Here is a 25,071-nt window from a genome sequence, read left to right as displayed (position 1 = left end):
GTCCTGGTCTAGCCTTCTACAGCTGTCCCACTATAGTTCCTGAAGAAACAGGGATGCCCAGCAAGGTAGGTACAGACCTGTCATGCTGTCAGCCTCCTTGAGTGTGTGCTGCACACACAAGCCTCTCCTCCTCACTGTCTGCACCACTCCCAACATCGTCATCAAATGACTGTTCAGCTACATCATCAGTCAGATAAGAAATAGTGTGCCCCTCTTATCCCTACAGGGTCATCTTCAAAATAAACTGGACTGTTTACCCCATTGAGAGCAAACTGGAAACGATTCAACAACAAATCTGGGAGCCGAGACTTGGAGAAGTGACTTAGACATCATAATCAGTCTAATTATTAATCACTCTGGTTGTCTTAAAACAAAACCCAACATTACCCTTTCCCTTTTGAAGGTAGCAAGTGTTGATTGGTCCAGTGAATGCTTCCTTAAATGAGATTTTGCTTGCTACAACAAACGGAAATGTCTTCATGCCCTTTGTCCCACCAAGACCGGGAAGTCTGGGTTTATAGTTTCTCCTGATGGACTTTGAGGTTTCAAAATCCCCCTACTAACTGAGAAGTTTCAATATAAAATTAATAATATTATGTGTATGGGTGTATATCTATGTGTGCCATGTGCATGCCTGGTATCCACAGAGGCAACAAACCAAAAAACAAAAACAAAAACAAAAGGTGTCAGATCCCCTGGAACTGTAGTTACGTATAACTGAGAGTCCCCATGTGATGCTGGCAGTCAAACCCAGGTCCTCTGCAAGAGTAGCCAGTGCATTAACCACGGAGCCATCTCTCCAGCCTGGTGAGCAACTTTTTATATGTTTTTTTTGTTGTCTACATTCTTTTACTGTTCATCGGCTCATATTTTGTTGCTGGATTGTTTATATTACTAAGTTTTCAAAATTATAAAAGCATATATTATAGCAGCCTCGTCTATAGAGTGAGTTCCAGGACAGCCAGGACTGCACAGAAAAAAACCTTTCTTGAAAAACAAAACAAAGCAAAAAACCAAAAGCCCAGAAAGAAATACATATTACAGAGACCAGTCATGCTTTAGCTAGGCATCTGGACAGCATCCTCTGCAAACTTGTGGCTTGTCATTTGACATTCTTAGCAGTGTCTTTTTCAGATAACAGAAGTGTTTTTCTTGTTTGTTTGTTTCTTTTTGTTTTTTTTTCAAGACAGGGTTTCTCTGTGTAGCTCTGGCAGTCCTGGAACTTACTCTGTAGACAGGACTGGTCTTGAACTCACAGAGATCTGCCTGGCTCTGCCTCCCAAGTGCTGGGATTAAAGGGGTGCACCACCATCACCGAGCTGAAGTTTTAAATTTGGAGCTATTTGATCAATTAAATTTCTTGGCTATGGTTGTCTAACCCACGTCTGTAATTATTTTGCTGTACTGTCTTAGTTAGACATCATATCCTTTTGGAATTTATATTTTTGCCTATGATACAGTCTGTTGATTTTTGTACACATGCAAAGGATTTTTTTTTTTGCATAGATATTGTGATGTCTAACTCTGCTTGTCACTTGGTTCTAGAATTAACTAACGCCTGAGCAGGTCTGTGATGGCATTTTCTAGAATGACTGACAAGTGGTGATAACCCTCCCCTGAAGAGGGCAGCACCTTTTGGCAGTGGACAAGCCTTTGCTCCTTGCTGGCAAGGGCCTCTTCCCTGTTGCTGAACTGCTGCCATCAAGACATTCTAAAACGATGTCATTAACAAGGAATGATCTTGATGAAAGGATAAACATATGGATGGATGGAAGGATATAAAACATCTGTTAAAAAAACCAAATGTTTTTGTTAAAGATGTCAAAGAAATTCCAACAATTGGTGCCAGAGCAATTAGCTATCTATATTAAAGTTCTCTAGAGGAACAGAACTGATAGAATGACTATATACTAGAGGGGCTTTATTATCATATTGACTTAAATCAGCAGTTCTTAACCTGTGGGGCACAACCCCTTTTGGGAGTCACATATCAGGTATCCTGCACATCAGATACTTACATTATGGTTCATACCAGTAGCAAAATTACAGTTATGAAGAAACAACAAAATAACTTTTTATTTTTTTAGGGGGTCACCACAACATGAGGACTGTATTAAAGCGCCTAAATATTAGGAAAGTTGAGAAACACTGGGTTAAATGATATTAAATGATACAGGCCTGGTAGTCCAGCAATGACTGTCTGCACTGTGAGGTTAAGAACACGGAAGCTGCTCGGTCCATGAGTCTAGATGCCTCGAAAGTCCTGATTTGGTTCTGATGTCTGGGAGAATTTCTAAAGAGCCACTGGTCTTCAGCCAGTGTTGGAAGGCCAAATAAGCTGATGTCAGCAAAGAATGGTACATACAGACTGTTGGAAAATTGGAATTGATTAGAATCTAACAGTGGTTTGGGAAGAATTGGCATTTCTTTTTTATTTTTAACTTTTTAATTGATTCTTTGTGTTTTTCACATCATGTATCTCCACCCCATTTATTTTCCCATCCCTTCGTATCTACCCTCTTCCCTTGCAACTCCCCCTCCAAAAAATAAAGTTTAAGAGGAAAAAAGAGGACAATCAATCTTGTCATGGACGCTGTACTGTGATACAGTGAGTCACAAAGTAAACCCTTTTATCCATATAGCTTTGCTTGCAAGCGTTCATTGGAAAGTCACTGGTCTGATTCAAGGTCTCTAGTTTCTGCTACACTATCAATGCTGGGCCTTCACTGGAATTCTTTTTGGTTATCCTGCTGTTGCCCTGTGTTGTGGAGATCCTGCAGCTTTGGGTCTGTAGAACCGGTCCCTTCATGTGCTCCAGCAGATCACAGATGTGGCGGATGATGGGGTGGGTCAACACACAACCCTAGTTCTGGGCCTTAGTAGTTGCAGGGTTAGTCAGCCCACCAGCTTTCCCTTACCCCCCCCATGAGCATTCCTGCATTGTCATGGTGAATTCACCCCTTGTAGCGAGGAGCAAAGGGAGGGACAGTTCTGCTGCTCTCATGTTCTCAGGGTCAGTTCTCCCACACTAATGGCGCCAATGTGGGCAATTACATCCACATAAAACCTGAGAGAGCCTGGGAAGGAATTCTAGATACAAAGGAACATGATTAAGCAGAACTTCTTGGTAGCAGCATTTTTTTTCCCCAGGTGGGTTCTGTTTGATAGAGGCAAGCACATCTCATTTAAGAGAGCCTTCCTGGCTCAGCTTTTGCTGCAAAAACCTTGCAACTCTTTTAAGAGGCTCTGCCACAAACACTTAAATGATGTTTATGAAAAGCCAACAACTCCGGGGCGGTAGTGGTGCATGCTTTTAATCCCAGCACTTGGGAGGCAGAGGCAGGCGGATCTCTGTGAGCTCGAGGCCAGCCTGATCTACAAGAGATAGTTCCAGGACAGGCTCGCTACAGAGAAACCCTGTCTCGAAAAACAAAAAACAACAACAACAACAAAAAAAAAGCCAACAGCATGCTTCTTAGTGGTGGCAGGGACCTTAAAACTCCAGAGTTGTGGCAAAATGGGGTAGATATAGCCGTCAAAGTCACAGTTTTAATCCTAGCCATATCACTTAGCAAATTAAAGACTCATGTGGTCAGAAAAAGGGAGCTATGGAGTAAAGATAGATTCAAACAACAACAAAAAAAACCCTTCTAAAGGTTTTACAGTGTGTTTAAAAATATATATGGGATTGGGAGAGAAGAGAAAAAGGATACAGTCCTTAAAAAAGAAAGAAAGAAAGAAAGAGGAGAGAGAGAGAGAGAGAGAGAGAGAGAGAGAGAGAGAGAGAGAGAGAAGAGAGAGAGAGAAAGAGAGTAGTGGTGGCACAGCTTTAATCCCAGCACTTGGGAGGCAGAGGCAGGGGGATCTCTGTGAGTTCAAGGACAGCATGGTCTACAGAGTGAGTTCCAGGATAGCCAAAGATACACAGAGAAACCCTGTCTCCAAAAACTAAAAATTAAAAATAAAAGAAATAAAGTTTAAAATAAAGCCACGTAAAGATGGAAAATACACAGAAAATCTGGATATCATATGTTATTGTGTTGTCTTTGAATTGTTTGATGGTTGAGAAAGGAGCAACAGCTGCTAAAAGACATTTCATTATAAATGCTGCTGAATTAATCCAACATGTATATTTTGAAGATGCCTTGACTTCAAAATTTAAGTCAAAAGATATGTTACTTTGGAGAAGAGATTTTGCTTTTGTTTCCACATGAAATGAGAGGCTGTGGATTCATTCTGGGTTAATAAAAATCAGGTTTGATCAAGGAAGACCACCTAAAAAATCTGATAGGAGCAGATGGCTCAGATGATCCAAAATTTCAGAGGACTTTTGTTGGAGTTTTATCTGAGTTCTACATCCAGAACAAACTCAAGACTGTTGACTGAGATGATTAAACCTCACAGAATATTACAGTCAGGACTTGACCATAATTCTAATTTTTCTCTAGGTCCCCATAAGATTATCAGTGCCCCCAATCAGCAGGAAGTAGCCTAGAAAACTATACCCACATTCCCAAAAAATGGAGTATGGATGTTTGTCTTTCTTTAGAGTGTTGGTTACAAGTTGCTATAGATAATGATCAGGAAAAAAAATCTAAACAAAGGAGATCAGATTTATAATTCTTGTTTTGACAATAAAAAAGGTGGGGGGAGTACTGTGGGACAGTGGTCTGTACCCTGTAAATATTTGTCACTTGTATTAGTTTAATAAAATGCTGGTTTGTTAGTAGTCAGGCAGGAAGTATAGGTGGGGAAACCAGAATAGGATAATTCTGGGAAGAGGAAAGTTTCAGTCTGCAGTCGTCACTCATACACAGAGGAAGCAAGATGAGAATGCCTCACTGATTAAAGGTGCCAAGCCATGTTGCTAACATAGATAAGGATTATGGGTTAATATAGGATGTAAGAGTTAATAAGAAGCCTGAGCTAACAGTCAAACCAGTTTATAACTCATGTAGACCTCTGTGTGTTTCTTTGGGACTGAAGGCTGCAGGATCAGGCAGGACAGAAACCTCTATCTATACCACACCTACACCTTCAGGGCCAGCTCTACTGTGTGTGCCCAGGCCTGGTATAGAAGCCACTTACCTGAGTTCTGCAGCTGATGATGGGCAGGGACAGTTCTGCTCTTATGACCTCAGAGTTAGCTCTTCCATCTGCCTCAGGTGTTTATGGGGGAGGGACTGGCATGTCTGTAATACTGAGTAGCCCATGAACATGGTACACCTCTCCGTTTATTTTGCCTTCACTCTTTTCGATGTTTTCTAATTTCAGCATAAAACTCTTGCATAGTTGTTAGATTTATCTCAATGTCTTTTTTTGGCTTTGGGTGCTTTAGACAAACTGATTTGTGCTTTCACACTGCAATCATTAAACTTGTGATTTCCAAGAGTGTGGAGCTTACTGTCTGCCAGCAACCAAGCAGTTCTTCAGCAAATGCCAGGTCCTGCCTCTAATCCTGTTCATTTCTCACATTATCTGCTTGGTAGAGGCATCGGATCCAAGACTTCCCCAACACCCACAGATGTCAACTATAAGGTTGTTGCTCAGCAACCAATTACAAATTGGTATTCCTGCAAATTCACTAGAGCAGCTCTCAGAATACAGGGAAATGGGTCTGCTGACTTATTATAAAGGGTATTACAGAGGATGGATGAAGAGGCTTACAATGTAAGGTACGGGAAAGAGGGCATGGTGCCCTCTCAAGACGTGTCACTCTCCAGGAACCTCCATACAGCTCTATTCTGAAGTCTTCAAAGCCTTCTACATTTTTATGGCGGCTTCAGTGCATAGGTGTTGGCACTGGCTATTGGTGATTAACTTCATCTTCACCCTTCTCTCCTCCCCAAAGGCTGGAAGTTCCATCCCTCTGGCAGTGCCCACCCTGAAGCTACTTAGGGACTGCCAGCTGTCCTTACCTTATTAGCACATAAGATATCCTCTTGAAGGTTCCAGAGATTTTATGGCCTATATGTTAGGGATCAGTAAAGAAACACACACACTTAAAATATGAAATTTCATTATTTGTTACCAGAACATAGAAATACAATTATCTTCATATATCAACCCTGTATTCAGTAACCTTGGCAAACTCGTAAGTTTATCTAAGTAGCTCTTCTGCAGATAACTTAGTCTTTTTTATAGCTTTACTTTTCCTTGCTTTAGTTTTGACTTTTTATTTGAAAATACTTCCAAACACAGCGATGGCAGGAAAGTGCAAAGACCTGCCTTGTGTTCTTCATTTCCCAATCCCACTCACTCTCTGCAGCCAGACCTAAACCGTTTGTTTCGGGACAAACAAGAATCATGCATTTTCCTTAGGTCTCACTTATCTTCAGTCTTCCTCATTCTGAAACCATTCAAAAATTATTATTTGCATTCCGTTTATTTGCACACATTTATGTGTGTGTGTAAATACACACATGGAGATCAAATCATGTCCTGGGGCTTGAACTCAGGTTTTCGAGGTTAGCTACAAGGACTCTTACCTGCTAAGCCATCTTGACACCCCTCTGAGATCATTCTGAAACCCTTCTTTGGTTGCCTCATCTTAAGAATTTTGACTACTCTTCAATTTAGGTCTGTTTGGTGGTTCTATAATGCATTCAGAAAATGCACTTTTGGCAGAAATACAACCAGTGTGGTACTGTGGTCATCGTTGGTGACACTAATGGTGACAAGGCCCTGGCATTCATACTCTCCCTCTATGGTGGCAGAGCTGACTTTTGGCTGAGCTGGACTAAGCAGGACAGTGCAGAGACAAGTGCTTGGACCAATGTGTACATTCCTGGGAGGCAAGGTTGTTTCCATGGCTCCCCATGGACAGACCTTGGCTCTTGACATGCATAGTCCCTAAAACATTACACACGGTTTTCTTTGGTAGACTTATATTAATAAAAACTAGGAAACTAGTCAGGCTAGCACACGCACGTAGCAGTGTGTTTTGTCCACCCACTCATCTTGGCTGTGGCTGTTTGCTGCACATCTGGCTGCCAGCCAAAGCAGACACTGTCCTGCTAGGACTTTGGCCACGAGGAACACACATCTGTGCTCTATCATACCGCATAATAATGATCAGGGTCTGCACTCACTCTGCCACTCTCTGCAGGAGCATTTCCTGTGAACCCTACCATAGCTGCACTTCTAACATAGAACTTCTAACTTCTAACTTGTCAGACATTTATGCTGACAAGACGGAGGATGTGACGCTAGTGGGTGTGTCTGTGATCCTCTTTCATGACAGCTGGCTTTATCTGGGTGACATGGCATCTGCTAGACTGTTCTTCTGTAAAGTTAGGACTTCTCAAGGAAGACTTCGCAGGGAGAGCACTGAATCTATGCGATGATCTCTCGTGCCTTGTTCAACATTTATCCACCAGATTTAGTAAACACCATTGCTAAGTGGTGATGACTGTTATACCACTACTCCTTCTAAACTTATTCTGTGGTAAGGAGGAGCCTTTTCTCCTCCTCATCCACTTCTTTTCTCTACTGGTGTGGACTAAAGTATTTCTGAGGGAAAATAAAGAGCTAACTCATAGCAAATGCATTGCACATGGTATTATACCATTGTTTAGTGTGGCCTGAAATCTCAGCTCTGAGATTCCTGGAGATCCACACAAAATGTGAAACTCTATGCGTGAACAGATAGTCCACTGGAATGGAGAAGTTCAGAACCCAGCAAGATTCTACAAACGGCTAGTAAAGAGGCAATTATATAGGTGTCTGGGCGTGGGGAGGGGGTCACTTGGAATCATGCCTCACTCCACACACTGGGTCAATTCTAAATACTTCAGTGTTGAATTGCAAGACTCACAGTCTGCACAGCTGCACCAGAGAACTGGTGAATTATGGCAAAACCAAGAGCTTTTCCACTTGCTATCGATATCTGTCCTATATATGTATATATTAAAAACAAGATATAGTAAATCTTGTTTCTTTATACAGCATGTATGGCATTCTAGGGTTTTCGTAATGAAGAAGACAGAGTACCCTGGCTTGTTTGTGAAGGCACGTTTGAAGAATGAACAAGAAACAATGGTTGTTGTTGGGGCATGAAAATGTCTGTAGGGCACAGACTTCTTTACAGTTTATTTTTCATTGCTGCTGATCATAATCCTGAACCATGCATCTCAAATCCTGAATACTGAAAAGCCCAAAGATTATTATGGGTCAACTCTAAAACCCCCAAACTGAGCAGGGTATATGGAGAGCACTTGCCCTAGCATGCATGAGGCCCTGGGTTCCACGACCAGTAGTCCCCAATTCACAATTCTGGAAGATTAGTCCCAAACATTGATGTTCTAAAACCTGGAATTCCTGTTGAAAAGGGAGGATGTATGTGAGGATTAGAAGGCTAAATCATGGGAAGAAACCGGCACATTCCGATTGGCTGAATTGCTGGTGAGGGTCTTTCCAGAGGCGATCAGTGTGAGAGCTGAGTGGCCTGGTGGGAGGACTCTCTTCTGCAGCTGTGTTTCTGAAAGGCAATGATCTTGAGAGCAGGACACTGCCCAACGACATACGCAAAGACGACCCTTTGTGGATGTGCATACATACCATATCTACACACACACACACACACACACACGATTTTGTGTGTGTGTGTGTGTGTGTGTGTGTATGTGTATATATAATCTTTGTACCAGGGCTCTGGGATGTGGCTCAGTCTGGCCTTCATCTGTGATTTTGCTATCTCACCCTCCTCCTTATGCTTGGATAGTCCAAACTCATTTTTTTTTTAATTGAAAGACAGACGGATCGAGGTGCTCTCCAGTTATTTTAAAGATAAATAATAAGCCAGGCGGTGGTGGCGCACACCTTTAATCCCAGCACTTGGGAGGCAGAGGCAGATGGATCTCTGAGAGTTCATGGCCAGCCTGCTCTACAAGAGCTAGTTCCAGGACAGGCTCCAAAGAGAAACCCTGTCTTTGAAAAAAAAAAAACCCAAAAAAAGAGATAAACAATAAAATCAGAAACATCTGCTAATGGACAAGCCCAGCTGGCTTTTAAAAAATATTTTTGCGACGTGTGTGTGTGTGTGTGTGTGTGTGTGTGTGTGTGTGCGTGTGTGTGAAAGGGGATACAACAATGTGCTGTGGAAGGAAGAGGATAACTTTGGGGAGTTAGTTCTCTCTTGCCACCTTTAGGTGGATCCCAGGATTTGAACTCAGGTTGTCAAGCTTGTACCACAAGCACCTTTACCAGCTGTGCCATCTTGAGGGCTTTGAGCTGGTCCTAAGAGACTATGGGAGGACAATAGGAAGAAACATAAGAAACATCAGTTTTACCCATCCACAATCCTGCTGCCAGTTTCCCTCAGTGCAACTCTACACTTCTCTCAGATTTCCTTCTGCTTATAAAGGACCACTTACAAAAACCCTTTATGTCTTCACCGGGGAGCTATTGCCCACAGCATTTTCTTTCCTTTTCTTTTTAAAGAAACATTTTGTAAATGTGGTCAGCCAAAACCATTTTATTTCCTGATTTACCCAGGATATTCAGGTCAATGGTCAAGCCCATTCATGATAAATACATGACCAAGATTTGAGCTGAATGAACATACCAGCTCAGAAGACAGCATAAGTTTCAAATCTCAGTTGTTCATAGTTAAGACAGCATAAGCTTCAAATCTCAGTTGTTCATATCCTAGCTGCAGACTTACTGGAGGTTACTCTGGTTTTGTGGTTTGTTTGTTTTTTTTCTTTTTCTTCCAGCTGTTAAAATGGAAAGCACCTAAGAGTGCGCTGTAAGGTCTGTAAGTCTTAAATTCAATGCTAGTCAATGAAGCTTAGAAACTTCTAGTGCTCCCATCAGAGAAATCAACTGGAGGAGGGAGAGCCGGCTCAGAGGTTAGGAGCGTTTACTGTGAAATTCTGAGGATCCTAGCTCCAAGCCAGGTATCCCACAGACACCCACAGACACACAAATAAGGGAATGAATAGATCTTTTTTTTTTAAAGTCAGGCTTGGTGATGCCCACCTTTAAACCCAACGAATGCGAGGCAGAGAGAGGCAGTCGGATCTCCGAGTTCGAGGCAGTGTGGTAAGAGACCTGGCTTCAAATTAATAGTAATAAAAAATAAAGCAAACGGTACTAGTATTTAATAAACAAATCACTTCAACCTTTAAGTATAAAAATTAGTAAACCATACCTCCATCTTAATTCAGAGAGCTAACAGCCACCACGTGGGCCAGTGCAGAGGGACAGCTGCCGTTAAGTGCTCCCAGGGGCAGAGAGAAGCCTGGTGCTAGAATCATCCCACCCATCCCTCACCGGGGGTACAGGAGTCGGACTGGGGGTGGGGAGGGAGGAAAGGGAGATCTCCAGGAAGAGAGGTATACATGGGAGGCGGGGGAGGATCCTACACTTAAGATGGTTTTCTATAAGTCAGCCTATTCACTCTGAGGAAGGAGACGCGGCTCAAACCTATAAACCCAAGTCTCTGCACACCGCGGGCATTTTCTGCTTGTTCAAGTTGGCCTCGAGGGCTGCCCACGGGCCCAGGTCTAAGGACCCAAAGGGCCCTGCAGAGGGGATTGCGATTGGGGGCGATGGGTCCGTGAAGATGCCACCATCAAGAAGGGAGAGTCCCCAGAGCTGGGAGACTCCTCTAGACCAAGCCCAGACTGTGTGGCCCGCGGCGGCAGCGCGGCCAGAATTCCCTGCGCCCGGCTGACTGCGTTACCCAGCCCGGTCTTCGCGTTGGGCCGCAGACACCGCCTCAGCTCGAGCCCGCTGTTTCCTAGCTCCTGAGTGGCTGGGGGGCCGGGATTAACCTTTCACCTCCGCACTTCGTCCAATCACAGGGCGGCTTTCATGCGGCCGCGGGGCGAGCAAGCGACGGGGCGCGGAGCGGTGGCGCGACGCCGGTGGGATTCTCCAAGCCGCTGTGCGCCGTCGCCGCGGGCCGAGCGCGGGCTGCGGGCGAGCAGGGCGCTGCGCAGTCTCCGCAGGCGCGGGCGGGAGGGGTCGGGGCGCGGCGCGGCGAGGCGCGGGCGGCTCCGGGCCCAGGTGAATGGAGTAACCTGACAGCGGGAACGAGACGACGGCGAGCGGCAGGAAATGGCGGCGGCGGCGGCGGCGCCGGGCGGCACCGGGAGACCTGGGCTGTGACGCGCGCTCCGGAGCGGGGTCCGATGGTTCTGGAAGGCCCGCGGCGCCCAGTGCTGCAGGTGAGGCGGGCTCCCCCTGGGCCGCTTTGTGTTCGGGCCCCGGGGACTGAAATGCGCGATCCGCGCGGGCGCCGGGAGCAGGCCGCGACGCCGAGCTCGGTCGGGTGACGGTCCACGCGGACCTCGGGCACTCCGGGACTTCGAGCCAGGACCTCTCCGCGCTCCCTTCCTGGGAGGAGCGGGCTTTGACAGGTCCTGTTTGGCGTTCGAAGCCCGAGCGAAGACCGGAGGTGCACACGCGGCCCGGCGTCCCCGGGATCTCGACCCGGGCCTGCCGAATGGCGCGGGACCCGTGAACACCCCAGAGGACCAGGAGGGGGACAAGGCCTCGGACGAGGTGACGGCTGGAGTCCTGGGAAGGATTGTTGTGTGGTTATTGGCAGGTGACCAGGGCTGGCCCCAGGGGGCGGTTGGCCGAGGCCATCTTTTCTGCCCCTCCCCTCTCAGGTCGCTGTGCCTGGACCCTGCGAAGGGGCTTTCATTGGACAGATTGATGTGCATTTCAAGCTAGCCCATCAGGTTGGTGTGGATTGCCTAGCAGAGCTGAGCTGCCCTTGTGACTTTGCCTGCAGGACAGCGCCAGTGTCCTGAAGATTTGCTTAAACGGATGATTGAGGAGTCTTTGATCTCTAGTCCTTGCTTTTGTGGGGAGAGTTGTAGTAACTTAACGGTTAAGCTACCAATATATGATGGCGTAGGTATTATGATAATCACATGTGGGAAACCTTCATGGATAAAAGAGAGTTGCTTGGGAGCTCGCCCTGCTTGACTTTCTGAATCTTCGCAGTCTTGATTGTCAGTATCCTGAGCAGCCACACCGTCAGTCAGTAGAAAAGGGCGCAAGTTGAGCCACTTGGGAAATAGGAAACCTGCTGTAAAATGCGTTCACTAAGTTGGAAATTTATTGGTATAAACATTAAACTTTCCAAGTAAAATTTCCATTGTAACCATGAGCTCAAAAATGTATTAAAAGGTGAAGGCTTGGGCAGTAATTTTGATATTACTGATATCTTTGGAAGCTGAGTTCTGGAATGATCTATTTTGCCAAGTATCTTTCAGGCTACCTGTGGCACATGTCGTGTGTAATAAAAGTGTACATGCTCATGAATGGAGAGTGTATTTTATTAAAACGGTCGGCACCAAAGTTGCTTTTATTATGATCAGCGTAGTAGCCTAAGTTTATGAATGACTCCAGAAGATGGCTTGTTTGGTTTCAGTTGGGTGATAAAAGACCTTGCAACTACTTTAGTAAGGGTTGTCTTTGCTTCCCATACTGAACACTCTGTTATGACAGCATTTCTGGGTAGGAATTGTAGAACTAGGCTTTCTTCCTTGGTTGTAGAAAATATTTGGATGTAGCCTTGACCTGTCTTCCTTGACCCCAGGATGCTTCTGCTTCACTCAGTCGCTCCAGTAGTGGGGTGACAGGCATGAACTGCCAGGCCTGGCTCTCTTGGTTCTGATTGGATAGTGATTTTGTGGCTGTGTATAATTAGTAGTATTTAGGTATAGTTCTGCTTTCTAGGGAGGGTAACTTTTATAGCATTGCATTATATCATTGCCATAGCTTACTCTTTGCCGCTCTCTGATGATGTAACATCTATGGCCTTCATGTCAAGGCATGCATCAGTTTCCTCACTTAGACTGGTAGTCTGTTGTATGTACAGATAGTCCCTAGCTTATAATGGCTTGACTAGACACTTTTTAGCTTTAGGGTGTGTGAAAATGTACAGTTATAGTAGAAACTGTTCTTTACATTTTGAATTTTTGATTCTTTTTCCTGTCCCAGTCAGACATGTGATCCTGAAGGGTAACCAATGATCCCTTACATTATGCTTTGTTGCTAAGTTAGAAAGTTTGATCTACTAAGTATACACTTTTCCCAGGTCTGTATTTTCAACTTAGAAGTAGGTTTCTAGGGCCATAGACGGAGGAGAAGCACCTGCATATGTTCCTTTCTGCTTATCTGGCCATCTGTGGGTGGATGGCAGCCTTTTGACTGAGAGGAGTTGGTGTTGTGAACATGGATATGAATGGCTCCGCTTGAGGCCTGCTGTCATCCCTTCTTTTGGGCATATACCCCAAAGTGGTCAGTTTGTTTGCTGATCATTAGATCAAAACACTAGGCTCAGGTTTCTTCCAGACTCTTAATTTCCTACAAATAGTTCCTATGTGTCAATAAAAGACTAGAGCCTTCTCCAAGTCCAGGGGTTACTGATTTTTAGAATCTTGGTTCTTATCACAGTAAGGCAAACAGGGATTCTTATCACAGAATTTGTTCAGTGGATCAGCAGGCTGTTATGCCCTGATGGAGCCAGAGGAAGGGGCTGCAAAGTTTCTGTGTACCTTGTACAAATAGAAAGTTGGAGCCTGGTGATTATTTTGTTTACCTTAGGCTCTGCTGTTCGGGCATTCAAAAGTTTAGCTCATCCTGAAAGCCAACAGATATGTGTGTGTTATGCTGGCTTTTATTTACAAGCTTCTTTGCAATATCTTCAAAGTAGGCTATACTCTTTGGAGGTAGCAGTGTTTTGGTAACATTCTACCTCTTTAGTCTGCTGCTTGGACCTTTTAACCATTGTTTCCTGATTCTTTGATGATTACCAACATTTCTGCTAAAGAGACTCTAGTTTTAAAGAATTCTGTGCATAGATGAGCATTAGTGTAATAATTATGTTCCTTGAGAAAGGATGTAGGATGTCCTTGTGTTAATAAAAAGGTGTTTTAGAGAACTATGAAAATAATAGTGCAGGTGTAGAATAGTTCATGGATGGGAGAATTAGGTGAAGAGCTTCAAATAAGGATAATTCACAGCTTACATGTAACTAAAGTGCTTTTACATTTTTTGTTTTAATTTGCCAAAGTGAAAGAGGAACTAGGGCTAATTATAGTTGCCATCAATTAATGAAGGAAGTGTACCAGTTAGCCAGGATAAGCAGACTTTTCTCTTTTATGAACAGGGATTGTTTGCATTCTTCTGCAAGATAATATTGTCAGTGTATGGAGTCAGTGTTGACCCTTCTAGGTGATAAACATTTCCCTCATGCCCTTATAAAGAAACTTAGTCAAAAGCATAAGGGAGTCTGGCCGTGGTAGTGCACACCTTTAATCCTAGCAGGCGGGAGGCAGAGGCAGGTGGATCTCTGTGAGTTTGAGGCCAGCCTGGTATACAAGAGCTAGTTCCAGGACAGGCTCCAAAGCAACACAGAGAAACCCTGTCTTGAAAAACAAAAATAAACAAACAAAAAGCATAAGGGAGAGTCAGAAAGCATTGGTAAGATGGCATGTTTGTTTCCGGTGATGTCATCTCCACTGGAGTTCAAGTGTCCCTTGTAGCATGCAGACTTTGGTGACAGATAACAGTTAATTGAGGCTGCACCCTTTGTGGACTCGGAGACAATCAGGACTTTGCAAACTGGTGTTTTTGCTGGCCTTCAGGAGCCTGTGTTGGGTGAAAAAGTAGGATTGCTTGTGTGGTGGTTTGGACCTGTTAAATAAAAGAGCATGGAGAGAAAGGTGCATATCTGAAGTGTAGCTAGAGAAATGGGAAATTCTGGCCATGTAAGAAAGCCTTTATGGACTCAGGTCCATACTGACTTTCCATTTTTCTAAAATGGCTGATTAAGGGTTGGTGCTCCTGATACTCACCTACCTGCTACGAGTCAAAGATGTAGCTATCATTGAAAGATGCCCGGCCACCTTTTAGGCATGGAGCTTCAGTTTGACTACTTGCTGAGCCTTGGTCACCTAGACCCAGAAGCCATATAGTAGCTATGTTGAGGTTCCTAGACTCACAAGGGGGAAGCACTGCATTTGTTGTCATGGCCACACACAGCACTTGTGTAAAGGAGTACTTGCTTCTGCTGAGTAAGTAGATCAGTTTATCTTTATAAAGTTTTAGAAACTAACAGTGCTGTGGGGAGGAATACTGCTGGCATTGTAAGGCTTTTGAAAAAGACCTTGACTCCTCCGATAGTGGACAGATCATGCCTTTGGATTCTTCTCTGCTTGTGTCTCGGAAAACAAAATTAAAAAAAAAATTCTCTTAGGGATTATAAAAGATTATGCCATGACTCCCATGTTACTAATATTGTAATATATATCCAGTTTTTGTTTGTTTGTTTGTGTGTGTGTATGTGTGTTTCGAGACAGGGTTTCTCTGTGGCTTTGGATCCTGTCTTGGAACTAGCTCTTGTAGACCAGGCTGGCCTCGAACTCACGGAGATACACCTGCCTCTGCCTCCGCCTCCCGAATGCTGGGATTAAAGGCGTGCGCCACCAGCGCACTGCCATATCCAGTTTTATAGTGGAAATAGTCCGAAAAAGAGGGCTTGTGCACAGCATTTTCATAGATGATTTTCTTTTCTTTTTTTGTGTACTTATGTATTTATGTGCGTATATAATTATCAGTAATAGTCAAAGGAAAACTTTCAATTTGAGTAGGAGTAGGGAGCATGGGAGGAATTGGAGGGAAGAGAATGACAAGTGTGTGTGTGTGTATGCATATTTTCTTTTTCCCCTTTTATTGAAAATGGATTTTTCCCTCACATGATATGTTTTGACTACTATTTCCCCTCCCTCTACTTCTCCCAGTTCCTCTCGATCTTCCCTCCCATCCAGATTGAGCCCTTTTTGTCTCTCATTATAGAACAAACAGGCTTCTAAGGGATAATAATAAAATATAACATAATAAGCTAAAACAAAAACTAACAATTTGGAATAGGACAACACAAAAGGAAAGGAGCCCAGGAGAAAGTACAAGAAAGGACACTGAGACCCACTTGTTCACACTTAGGAATTCCACAAAAAACAAACAAACAAATAAAAAAAAAACCACTGAACTGGGATCTGTAGGGTAAGAAGAGAGAATAAAAATTTTAAAAGATAAACTTTTTTTCTTAAAGTCCTGGGACATTATGAGACAAGGAACTTTCAAAGATACCCTTGAGTTCATTTTGTGTTGGCTATCTGTTACTGGATATGCGCCTCCCTAAAGACTAGTTTGTTTCTCCCCTAAGACTCCCTTGGAGAAAAGTGGCTGTCTTTTGCAAGTGGTTATCTGTTGAGATAGCTTCTGGGTTTGGGATGGTGGCGTGCGTCTACTTCAGCTTTCAGACCCCATCTCGTGCAGACCTGTGAAGGCCCTGTGCAAGCTGCCTCAGTCTCTGTGAGTTTATATGATTTAGAAGGCCTTGCTTCCTGGTGTCCTCCGTCCCCTCTGGCTCTTATACTCTGGCCTTTTCTTCTAAAGGATTCCCTGAGCCCTGAGGGGAGGAATTTGAGGGAAATGTCCTGTTTAAGGCTGAGTGATTCAAGGTCTCTCTTCTACTCTTTGCTTATTGTCTAGGTCTCTATATTTGTTCCCATCTGCTTCAGGAGGAAGCTTTTCTAATGATAGATGAGCAAGGCAGTGATCTATAAGTATAGCAGAATGTCATTAAGAGTCATTTATTGATATGCTCTTTTAGTAGAACAGTAGTATTTGGTTTTATATTTTGTCCCTGGCTTATCTAGTCTCAGGTTCTTGGTTACCCAAGCAATGTCTGCTAGCTCATAGAATAGCCCTTACATCAAATGAGACATTAGTTGGTTACTCCCACAAGCTTCTTCTAACTATTGTATCAACATATTTTGCAGGGATGTACCATTTGTATATCAAAGGGTTTGTTTACATTTCTCCTTTGATAGTACACAGAACCTTCCTGACCCAAAGATGCTAGCATGCTAACACATAGGGGTGAGAGCTCTGTATAGGCACCAGCTTGACTCTCCATGTTCAATGAGTTGTGTAGTTGTTGTCTTCAGCAACAGGGCCTTGCCACATAGACAGTTTTCTACAGGGCTCATCTGCACTGGTTAGCTAGTTCTGTGACAGCCTCACATGCCCTTCTTCACCTGTTATGTGTGAATAAGTGTGCTACCCTGAGATAGTACTTTAAGCTGGCACAAGCTTTTCTATGTGTTGTTAGACCTGATGTAGACTAGTCGTTCTTTGACTTTTACACCTCTGGTTTCATGGAATTTATGACTCATCCCCCCAAATATGCATCTATATCCATAATTTTATATAAAATAATAGGAGATGCAGGCAAGCCCATCCTTTTATAGACATTTGAGTTAGGCTATGGCTACTCATAAACAAGTACTGGGCTAATACAGGGACAAAATTCTGGATAGCCTCAGGACAGATATGTTTGAAACTTAACTGATAGTAGAAACCTAAGACATGATTTTAAAACCTATGGTCAGCCAGACAGTGGTATCTCACGCCTTCAATCCCGGCACTTGGGAGGCAGAGGCAGGTAAATCTTTGTGAATTCGTAGCTAGCCTGGTCTACAGAGCTAGTTCCAAGACAATTAAGGCTACACAGAGAAACCTTGTCTCGAAACAAAACAAAACACTAACAAAGAAATACCACAGCCAAGCTGAGCTGACAGCAGCACATACCTGAAATTCCAGCCCTTGGGAGGCAGTAGAATCCTGAAGTCAAAGCCAGCCTGGGGCTATATAGTGAGATTCTGCCTCTGAACACCAAGGCTCACATTCTGTTATAGTTGTTCTATAGAAGTTGGCTTTACTTCTATAACTTGGTTTGTCATTAGGGCAAGTCAGCCTGTACTGCCATGTTTTGTTTTTGTATTTCTCATAATGATCAAGTATACTAGATCCTTCAGGTACCTTACAATCAATAATCTCTCAAACACCCCATAATCTATGTACTTCTCCATTTCAGACTGAGTTATTTACATTAAAAATAGATCTGGGTAGATACCTTTGCCAAACTTTACAGCTGGTGACTGAAAACATGGGGATGATAGAACCAAGACCTTCTGAGCAGAGCGTGCAGGATGGAGGCTTTGGGAGTAAGGGTTGAACACTAGAGAAAGCCTTGGGTGGGGTGGCAGCATCTTAGAAACAGGAGTTCTGTCTCCTCTAGTGCAGCTTGGTGTTGCTGACTGAGAATCTGACAGACTCCTAGCTTTGCTACACTCTAGTATAGCAAACAATGCACAGTGCATTGAGAAGCCTGTCCATGGTCATGCTCATACTTTATGACACCTGCCACTGTGTTGATGCTGCCCATTTCTTAGGATGGTTTACTGTAAAACTGAATATTAAGAGGGGATTGAAAATCTCAAATCCTAAATCTTTATGTGTGCTTGTTACATAAAATAAAGTCAGCTAATGTCAGGATAATCATAATTGTGAGAATATTAAGAACAAGACAAGTTTCTGGTGATAGAAGTGATGGGAACCTCAAGTGTGTGTGCAGTGCGGAGCAGAGTTGGTGTTGCTGTTCTCCGAGCAGACTGGGGCTTCCTAACACTTTGGCTCTTGAGGGTAATTTTTTTATTAAGATAGGCTCTGGCTTCCAGCCTCTCTCCATTAGGATGCCTAAAGCTTTGCTAAACTGGTTTCCTTTGGTGTTTATTAGAAGTTTCAATTGTATCTGGTAGACATTTTTCTCTTTATATAATTTATATTTTTTATATCTTTATACATTTATAATATGTTATATTCTGAGGATTCCTGGAGGCAGTATCGCCATTTTGGATTGAGGTAGAGATAAGAGCCAGTGGCTGACGGTTTTGCTTTTCTGAGCTCCAGGCATGCTTCCATCTATTAAAATACAAATGAAATAGCATTACAGGTATTGTGTAGATTCATTTCAGGATTGTGCATTTTACGTAGTTGTCCTGTTTCTTCTCTTAATCTGGAAGGTTCTCAGCTTTTTCCTGATACTGACAGTTTTGTGAAATGAATATCAGATTTGGTTTTGTTTCCTGGTAGTTGGATTCAGGCCTTGTACTTTAGGTAGGAAAGCTTCATGAGTTACATGTCATTATCCCACTGTCTTTAAGGATAGACCTAGATCACCTTATATTAACATAAAAGAGAATTTCGAGTGGTTAGCACTTACTTAAGGCAGATGAGAATGACTGTAGTTGGATGATGTCACCTTAATTACTGTACAGATTGACACTCTGTAGCTCTGACAGTTCCATTCTAGTCATTCCATGGGCTTGGCGTGTCAAGGATGGAGGTGCTAACCTTTGAAATAATTCAGGTTTAAAGCTCATGGGAATAGAAGATATCTAAACTGAGTTTTGTATTTTAACTACAAAAAGCTGCTTTATCTTTATAGATGTGAATTGAAGGTTAGAGTAAGAAAGTTGGGGCTTTATGTGTGTGTGTTTAAAAAGACAAGATCTCCTTGTGTCCTCCTGCTGGCCTTGAACATGGAGTCCTCCTGCCCCAGCCTTTCCAGTGCTGCTTGCTGAGCCTTTGGATCAGCTGTTTGGAAGAGCTGTAGTTTATTCTCAGAATTAAAAAGCGGTAGTGGATTATGAATATTGTTTTCCTGCATTTCAGACGTAATTTGGAATTTACAGTAGGTTACTAGGTGAACAAATTAAGTCATGGACGGGGTAGCTAATAGTAAGTGAGGATGAGTTCTTTTTCTCTTCAGAGATCTTGAGTATAGCACGAATTCTAATTGGTCTTACTAAATAAAACTCGGAGTCAGATATTAGGAGGTGAAAACTGAAGGATCGGAGAAGCAGTACAGCCAGTCACTAGAGAGACCTTTTTTTACCCCTACCAGTGCTCAGACCAAAGATCCTTTCCTCAGACTGTCTCCTCTGCCTTACATTCCTCTCTCCACCCAGCCATATCACTCCTGTCTCCACCTCCTCAGTTCTGGGATCCCAAGTGCTGGGATCACTTTTGTGTGAGCTCTGTTTCTCTTTTAGACAGATTCAACCTTGTGCAGCCTAGAGTGGCCTTGAACTCACCGTGGCTCTGCCTCAGTCTTCCAAGTCCTGGGACTGAAGGTGTGTGCCACCACTCCCTGGCCTCTTGCATTCTGATCTTCAGGCAAACTGTATTTGTTAAAACACAGGGCGCACGCCTTTAATCCCAGCACTCGGGAGGCAGAGGCAGGCGGATCTCTGTGAGTTCGAGACCAGCCTGGTCTACAAGAGCTAGTTCCAGGACAGGCTCCAAAACCACAGAGAAACCCTGTCTCGAAAACAAAACAATAAATAAATAAATAAATAAAAAAAACACAAACAAAATATCACTACGTTTCACCCCTTTTTCATCTAAAAAAAAAGGCTGTTCAACTAATATAAAAACAACTATATATAATAACTACAATAATGATATACAATACATACGAGCAATAAATACATAACAATGTCTAGTCTATTTGTATTTGATAAGTTCAGAGAAAATACTCCATTATCTACCCTATCTTGGTGAGTCCAAAGTTTTGTACCTAATTTACTTTTTATTTTAACTTGTATACCAATTTAAAATTATCTTTTTGTGTCTCTCCACTTTATATACTTTACATTACTTTAGTGAATTTCTTTTTTGAGTCTGGTAAATAAGGAAAACTATAACTATAACTACACTTGAGCTTTTGGGAGGCATGGCAGGAACAGACCCTGATTGGATGGTTAGATAGCCCACTTGTGGGATTGCTGACAGTCTCTTGGACAAAGCTGGCATAAGCTGTGTGAATGGCAAGTGATAGGGAGTAGGGAGTGTGATTGATTGCCTGCATTGTGAGGAGGGCAGACGACCAGGTGCTGCACAGCTTTACCCTTGCCTGCCTGGAGCTTTGCTGTCTTTTCATATTTAATTAAACATCCACTGCATACAGTAGTCACTTAGATTTGCTTTGCAGGATTAACCCCTTTTTAACTATTCTCTCTCTCTCTCTCTCTCTCTCTCTATCTCTATCTCTATCTCTATCTCTATCTCTATCTCTATCTGTGCCCGTGTGTGTGCATGTGTGTGTGTGTGTGCCCGCACATACTTATGCAGTTCTTCCTACGCATAGATATCTTTTGGTGTTATAGATTGGTAGAAGATAGACATGGACCGGATAAAACCATAGCATTTGTTGCACAGTGTTGAAAGCAAGGTATGGAGAATCAAGTGCAAGCCTGAAACTTACCTTGAAAACTCTTAGTGTGTTAAATATTTACCTCTCAAAACAAAACTCCAGAGTAGCTGCCATTATGGCTATTGAAAAGATATGGTGGGTGTCTGTGTTCTTCTGGGGCACGGTGTCATTTTCTGAGATGGATTCCAAAGAATCAGACAGTTGGCTGGAGCATAGGGATACTTTCACATGGACAGTTTTGCTGCGTTGAACGTGTTAAAAATGACATTTTACTTATGTTAAACTTCATTTGGAACAATATAATGAAAATCTAAGCAGAGCCAGGCCTGGTGGTCCACACCTGTTGGGAAGTGGATGCAGGAGGATCAATCAGTTCAGGGTTATCCTTGGTTACATAGGGGCTTTGAGGCCAGCCTGTTCTACATAAAATCATGTATCAAAAAAGTAAACAAAACCAACACCACCACTACTATAATGATAACAACAAAGATCATTTATATTACAAATTTAGAAAAACTCCAGAACCCAAATTGTAGTGGGATTGCAAATGTAAACAAGGCCATCACATGTGGCAGTAGTAGTCAGTCTTCAGGCTCAGGTGACGTCTCCTCTCCATCTCTTTCCTTTCTCTAGGTTTAACTAACAGCCACACAGGTCTTAGTGGTAAACTGTAATTAAAAAGTGCATTTTCATTTGACGTCATGACATACACATTTTTGTCTGTTATCTGTCCTCCTCAATGGGTGTACTAGGTTGCCTTTTGAAAACCAAGTCATAGTTTGCCAAAATATTTTCTCATTTGCTCTTGTTCTTAGACATGTAGCTGAGGGATGGGCCATTAGGGATAGCAAAGGTGTAGCAGACCACACTCAGGATTTTTTTGTTTTTTGTTTTTGTTTGTTTGTTTGTTTGTTTTTTTAATAATTACAGCTATGGCAAGTAAAAGTAGAAATGTCACCATCTGTCCTGTGCTCTTTTTAGCAGTCTAAAGAGAGTGGTGTTTGAATTCTGGCACTCATCATCCATTTTTTTTCCTCCTTAATATTTCAGTTTTTAGTTTGAGGTTTGTCTTACTATAATATAGAGTCACTAAAAATAGTTGATACATCCTTTATGTATTTATCTTACATACTGTGGTTATTTTGGGTATTCCCTATTTTTTATTTTATCTTATATTTAAAAATTTTAAAACTTACCGGTTTGATTGCCATTGTTATCTTTTTCTGTGTGTATGACTGTGGGCATAGGTGTGCAAGTGCAGACACCAAAAGATGATGTCCAGTTTCCTATTCTGTCACTCTCTGCCTGTCCCTTTAAAACAGGGTCTCTCAGTGAACCAGGAGCTCAGGAGCACACCTTGTCTTGACAAGCTAGTTGGCCAGTGCGTTCTGGTGAGCTGTCTGTCTCTGCCGCCTTTAGCTTGGTGCTTATATGTACACATGGCCACATCCAGCTCTTCTGTGGTTGCTGGGGATCAGAACTCAGGTCCTCATGCAGGGCCAGCAAGGGTTCTTACCCAGGAGCCATCTCCCTGACCCCATTTAGTTTTTAATTTATTACTTTTTTTCTTTATTTTTATTTTATGTGTACTGTGTTTTGTGTGCATGTATGTCTGTGCACCACATGCATGCAGTGCCCATGGAGGTCAGAAAAGGCCATCAGAAACTGGAGTTACAAACAACTGTGAGCTGCCACGTGGTTGCTGGGAATTGAACCTGGGTCCTCTGGAAGAACAGCCAGTGCTGAGCCGTCTGAGCTATCTCTCCAGTCCAGCCCACAAGGTCCCTCATTGGACTGACCAGGAGCTTTCCGATTTGGTTAGAGAACTAGTAGGTACAAAACTACTTAATTTTATTTCCAATTATGTACCATTTTCCTAATTTGTCTGATTTTCATCATCATGTTGATGATGACTGGGTAGTTGGGAATAGAGAGGAGGAAACTTTACTTCTACTCTCTTAGATTAGGTAGTTGGAGTCTTCAGATAATCTGACAAAGAGCAGAGTTTTAGGGGGAAAATCTTAAAAATGGTGTTGATACTATTATTTTTAGGGCCACCTGGTTTCTTTCTCTCTCACACACATCCACCCCCACACAAAGTGAAACTCCAAAGAATGCTTTGCCCCCAAATAAAAGGATTGCTTTCTGCATCATTGGCAGTCAATGTGCCTGCTGTGAAGATGGAGTGACTACATGCAAGCAAAACACAATACACATAAAATGAAAATAAAGAAGAAAAAAACTAAGCAATAAATAAAAAACTGAATGGGATCAGGCTCTTGGGTAAGAACCCTTACTGGCCCTGCATGAGGACCTGAGTTCTGATCCCCAGCAACCACAGAAGAGCTGGGTGTGCCTGTGCCTGCATGTAAGCGCCAAGCTAAAGAGAGCAGAGACAGAGAACTCACCAGAGCTCACTAGCCGGCCAGCCTGGTTTATTTACAGTCATAGCTAAGTGTGATAAAGTGTGAAATAGGAGGAACAGAGGCTTGGGCCTTTAGGGCTGGAAAACTGTAGAAGGTATCTAGAAGTATCTAGAAGGAACTAGTGAAAGCTAACGGTTGTTTGGTAAAGTTTGATCGTCCAGACTATCAATGGGGCCATCTCTGTCTGCTAGTTATAGGACTTGAGTTCTTCCCTTTGGAACAGACTGGAGGGATTTATACCTTAGTTTTTGGTAGAAAGGGGAAAGAGAGACCTTTTCCTGAATCTGTTGCTTCTTAATGCCTTGAACTCAAAATAATCTTGGGGTCACAGTGGCATGTTTAAAGGTGGTATATATTTATCTCCTTTGTGAGTTTGTGTTTTCTTGAGATTAATCTGCCTGAAAATACTATGTAAAATCTTGTGCTTTATGCTGCACACAAGGTTGTATTTTCTGTATTGAATCTTAATTATAGTTTAAGTGTTTAAGAATTCTTTAAAAATTTAGGTTAAGAAGGTTCCTGTGTTTGCTTTACCAAGCTTAAGATCTTATTTCATCCTAATACATGTTCTTGCTTTTTGGGCCAGGAAACAGTTTTCGAGGGATATTGGGGCTTGATATACATACACTTTGACCTATCTGATGTGTCTCTTGCGGATTTGGATACCAAAAAAAGAGAAAGACTACTTTCTACATCATTCATATTCATGGTGCCTGCTGGCTGACTCCATTAGTGTGAAGAGGCCAGAGCCTCTATTTGACATGGGCCTTCCAAGGACAGGTGAGACATTGTCCTGACTAACTTAGAAGAGGAAGGAAGGGATTTAGGAGAGGTTTTAACCAATACTGACAATTGGATGTGTGAGTTCCTTTTTAATAGAGCAAGTGTTGGCCTACTTTAGTAGTTCCATCTTATTTTTAAACTTTCTCTCTGTGCTGTTGAGGAACATGTTTTAGGGTTTCTCGAGTCCTTAAGTTCCAAGAAATGAAATTTACTATTTGGCATGAATTGTTCTTGAGAATTGGACTGTGTTCAAAATGTTTTAAAGCCATGTTGGAGAAACAGAACAGAAATTCTCTGCACAGAGCTAGAAGAAAAAGGAAACAGTTTCATTATTGAGCAACGTTAAAGTAGACTGGAGCGCATTAAGGCCAACTCTGAAGACAGGAAGAACATTGATCTTTATGTACTTAAGTTGTGTATAAACCCAAACCCAGAAACTGGAAGCAAGGAGTCCTAAGAACTGATGCTGTGGTAGCTCAGAATCTGTAAGCAAGGCATGGGCAGTGGCGACTTCTATGAGCAAACTTCGTTTGTTACAAGGCAGACAGCATTTTTTTTTGTGTGTGGGAAACTTCTGTTGGAGTTGAGAACAGGTACTATATAACAGAACCTATGTGACCAATAGAAAAGGAAGAAGAGACTATATATATACTAAGCCATACTATGAGAAACAAGACTCTGGCTTCTTGCTGTATGTCTTATGTCTGGCACAGTATAGCTGATATTTGTTTTAGGTCCTGCTGTCAATGACTGGCCTCAGGTTGAAGACCT

At 42.8% G+C, this 25,071-nt stretch overlaps 1 protein-coding gene across 6 annotated transcripts in view; it reads left to right on the top strand.

Moving 5' to 3' along the window:
* Positions 1-10,023: 10,023 nt before the first annotated feature.
* Dicer1 (dicer 1, ribonuclease III) overlaps positions 10,024-25,071 on the top strand; it is a 68,760-nt gene continuing 53,712 nt past the window's right edge. For 3 of the 6 annotated variants that reach the window (XM_005343513.3, XM_026780969.1, XM_013346069.2), the window contains exon 1: positions 10,029-11,174. The gene's annotated coding sequence lies outside the window, so the exon portion shown is untranslated. Of the gene's footprint in view, positions 11,175-22,870; positions 22,925-24,103; positions 24,298-25,071 lie in introns of those variants that run through there. The other 3 variants (XM_026780964.1, XM_026780963.1, XR_003377169.1) reach the window with 3 other exon arrangements.

Source organism: Microtus ochrogaster, chromosome 1 (assembly GCF_000317375.1).
Source record: "Microtus ochrogaster isolate Prairie Vole_2 chromosome 1, MicOch1.0, whole genome shotgun sequence".
In the NCBI taxonomy this organism is placed as follows: domain Eukaryota; kingdom Metazoa; phylum Chordata; class Mammalia; order Rodentia; family Cricetidae; genus Microtus; species Microtus ochrogaster.
This window is presented reverse-complemented; position numbering and strand designations above follow the sequence as displayed.